At 53.2% G+C, this 3,737-nt stretch overlaps 1 pseudogene; it reads right to left on the bottom strand.

Moving 5' to 3' along the window:
• Positions 1-1,486: 1,486 nt before the first annotated feature.
• On the bottom strand, positions 1,487-3,162 carry LOC147970680 (UDP-glycosyltransferase 91D2 pseudogene; annotated as a pseudogene).
• Between the last annotated feature and the right edge of the window lie 575 nt (positions 3,163-3,737).

The following is a 3,737-nucleotide window of genomic DNA, read 5'->3' as shown; positions in this document are numbered from 1 at the left end:
ATAGTTGTTATTGTTGCAAGCATATGACTCATCGTGAAATAAAGAAATAGGAACATCGTGCGTTCGATTTGCCCAAAGAACAGAAATATGAATGTTTCAACAAAACTATATTTTCTAAATTTACATGTAGATGTTCTCTTTGTCTATAAAATATATTCATTAGATAATGAAAAAAAATAGGCTATGCTGTTGTCTTTGATTCATCCAGTTTTCCATGGAAACAAAGCACTCAAGTGGATCAAAAGGCCAAACCTGCACCTCATCAGGCCCTGGGAGCTGGGTATCTCTTGGCTGCTTTTAGTAAAAACTTTTATGCTCGGTTCAACTTCTCTGAAGGATCCTGACAAAAAAAGAGAAGAAGTTAAGTCGCTAACATGACCATTCTAGGGAATCGGTGTCAAATATTAGTATTAGAGATGAGATAGGATTTCCCTTAAAACATGAGATTATCTAACAAAGGATCAGTGTACAACAGCTCGCATCAAAAGTTCAGGACACAACCCACTATTCAGTACACAGCACGCAGACCAACACAACACAGACGCCGCCGTCCTCAACCTCCGGTCACGCTCGCTCTCCTTTGTCTGCACCCGCGTTCTCTTCAAGCAACAGTCGCATTGCCTCCTCAGGCCCCGGTCGACGTTGTCCACGCCTGCCCTCCTCAAGCTCCGGTCCGCATGGCCTGTACTCGCCCTCCGCAATGGCCAGCCCGCACGCGCCCTTTGCTGGAAGAAGGAGGAGAGAGGGCACGGACAGAGAAGGGGACTCACTGGCCTCTCGCTCGGGCCACCGCGCGCCCCAGGCCATCGGCCACGCGTGCCCATGCTGAGCCAACTCCCTCACCTCGCATGCAACATCTACCCGGCGAGCCTCTTCACCTGGTCAAACACCCCGCTCGCCGCCTTGAGGCTGCGGCTGACACCCCATATCTCCCGCATGGTGAGCAACCGGCCACATGCGGCCGCATCAACGATCTCTAACACGTCGCCCACGCTGCCGAAATCTAGCGGCGCCGTAAGCAGCGCGTAGGTGGCGGTTTGCTTGAGCGATCGCTCGCTCTCGTCCCGATTGCACTCGACGGGGACCCGTCCCTCCCCATGACGATTGCGGCGATGTCGGCCAGTCGCGACGCCGCGCCCCTCCAGCGCGGATTCCGCCTCTAGCCGCAACTCCTTCGCCTCCTTGATCTTCAGGGGTAATTACTAATTAGCGGTCGGGTGTGGTGTGGAGGCCTGTTCACATAAGGAAATCGTTGACGTGATTTCAGGAACTCGTTAGATCGGGGGGCGGAATCATTGACGTGATTTTAGGAACTCGTTGGATTGGAGGGCGGGTGGTGGAGTACGGTCAGTCATCGAAAATTGCCAAATCCACATCATAAAGCTATTAGATCAATGATGTCCGTTAGATTCAGATTTGTGATACTACTTGTGCGGTGATGAATGAGTCGTCCGGTTTTCTGGGATTATTACGGGGTGCACTTAAGAAAGTTCATATTGGATTGTTTAATAGTAGGGAAGAAGAAATGAAGCATTCGGAAAGTTAGTCAAGTAAAATAAAATAAAAATGGGGAGCATCGCAAAGAGGTACCCTCTGCAATGAGTAAAGATCACAAAGAAATCACGGTATGCATGATTGGAACTGAGGCTTGTTTCAATTTCGACTCATCCCAATATACAGAAGCTTGTTCTACTGCATGTTCTAAGTCCAGGACTCCAGGTAACATCAAGACGTACGCTTCACTTCACTACTTGTAACATCTAAGCTGCTGAATAAACCGGTCAATATACCTCTCATGGCACTCCGTCTCTGACACGATCTCTTGCAGCTTCTTGGCGTTGGCTGTAAACACTCTCCTACCTTCTTCCTCTACCGCCACAGCCCGAATCGCCGTCGCGACGCCTTCTCGGTCAAACGAACTGTCCTTCTCGTTTCTCGGCACCAGCACGCCGACCTTCCTACACTCCATCAGCCTTGCATTCGGCACTTGGTCCCCCATGATGGGCAGCATGATGAGAGGACGCCCGAACAGGAGCCCCTCGATGGTGGAGCTCAAGCCGCAGTGCGTCAGGAACGCAGCCACGGCGTCGTGCGCCAGTATCCCGAGCTGAGGAACCCAGCCCGTTATCACGAGGCCATGGCCGCGCGTGCACTCCTCGAACCCCTGAGGGAGGAGCACGTCGGCGTCGACAGCCGGTGGCTTCCTCAGAGCCCAGAGGAAGCGCGTCCCGGCCAGCTGAAGCCCGAGGGCAAGCTCGCGCACCTCCTCCGGGCGCAGCGGCACCTCGCTTCCGAGCGCGACGTACACGACCGACTTGGCCGGCTGCGCATCGAGCCATCTCACGGCCGTATCGTCCTTGCCGCTGTCGCCGCGGCGACCTCCGTCAGGCGACGGCGGCAGGAGGCCGAAGGGGACAACCGGCTTGCCGCCGAACGTCGCGGCATGAGCGACGCTCTCGGGCTCCCACTCATTGCAGCTCCGCATGGCAACGAGATTGCACCTCTGGAGCGTCAAGGAGACCTGCTCGGCGATGGACATCCCCCATTTGCATTGTAGAGACATTAGCCCCGTCTTCTCCGTCACGAACCTTGGCGCTCCTTCCGATCGGGACGCGGTGCGCTCGGACAGTATAATGTCCGAGGTGGCAACCACAGTCGCAGCGAGTAGGACAAGCATCGCACATGGAACCTTGTGTTGGATGGCGGCGGCGGCCGCCCAGTCGTTGAAGTAGTCCACGATGATCCAATCGGGCTTCCTTCCGCCGGGCTCGGCGCATAGGGACTCCAAGTAGTCGGAGAAGGGCGCGGTGAGGCCGTCGGCCGCCTTGCGATGGAGCTCGAACTTGTCGAAGGGGACGTCGTTGGTGGACTCGACACCATCGGGGAGCCCGGCCACGCGTGGGAATGGCAGTGCCACGAGGCCGACGAACGGCGCCACAGCTGGGCGCACAGGCGGGAGCCGCGCGATGTTTCGCGGCGCAGAGACGAGCGACACGCGGTGGCCCCGCGACGCCAGACGCTCGGCGAGGTCCAGGCAGGGGAGCAGGTGGCCGAAGGCGAGCCACGGGCAGATAACGACGTGCAGCGGGGGGGATGAGCCGGTCTCGTCCATGGGGACAGAGCGCGCGCGTCCAAGGAGCTTGGATTAGCTTAGTTTAGCGATTTTTGCCGGGATATCGCATCTCAACTCCTATGAATAGCCCCTACGAATCACACGGTAAAGTAGACAAATCTGTTTTTTGCACTTAGTTTACCTATCTTACCTTTTTTAGCAATGTCCCTTGTCACCACCCGTAGGTCAAAAAAAAAAAAAACAAGTGTGCTGTGAAAATGAAAACTTGCGCTACTCGCTGCGATGCTTGTCCTACTCGCTTACGTACGTACGGGCAAGAAGGCCTCCAATAAAGAGTTGTCATCTACTCTTAAAGGTATGTACAATGGTTGATAAGATTATCTTATCTTAAGTTTTGCATGTAATTTAGAGATGACAAAGAAAAATGTCAACAATGGATCATCTCTTAGCCTTATCTTCAATAACTAGCAATTCCTAAAAATATGGTGAGACATATTATGCTAAGAAATCATCTCTTGTCTTATCTTAAATAAGAGAAGACAAGTCTACTCTTATGAGTTCTCTCTCCTCCACCTCATCATTCATCCTACGTGGCACTCCTAAGATAGCACCATTGTACATGCCCTAAGGATCTAAACGTTTTTATATATTTTTATTTTATGAA

The sequence above is a fragment of the Triticum urartu genome, chromosome 5A (genome assembly GCF_056163025.1).
Source record: "Triticum urartu cultivar PI428250 chromosome 5A, HENAU_Tu73, whole genome shotgun sequence".
Classification (NCBI taxonomy): Eukaryota; Viridiplantae; Streptophyta; class Magnoliopsida; order Poales; family Poaceae; genus Triticum; species Triticum urartu.
This window is presented reverse-complemented; position numbering and strand designations above follow the sequence as displayed.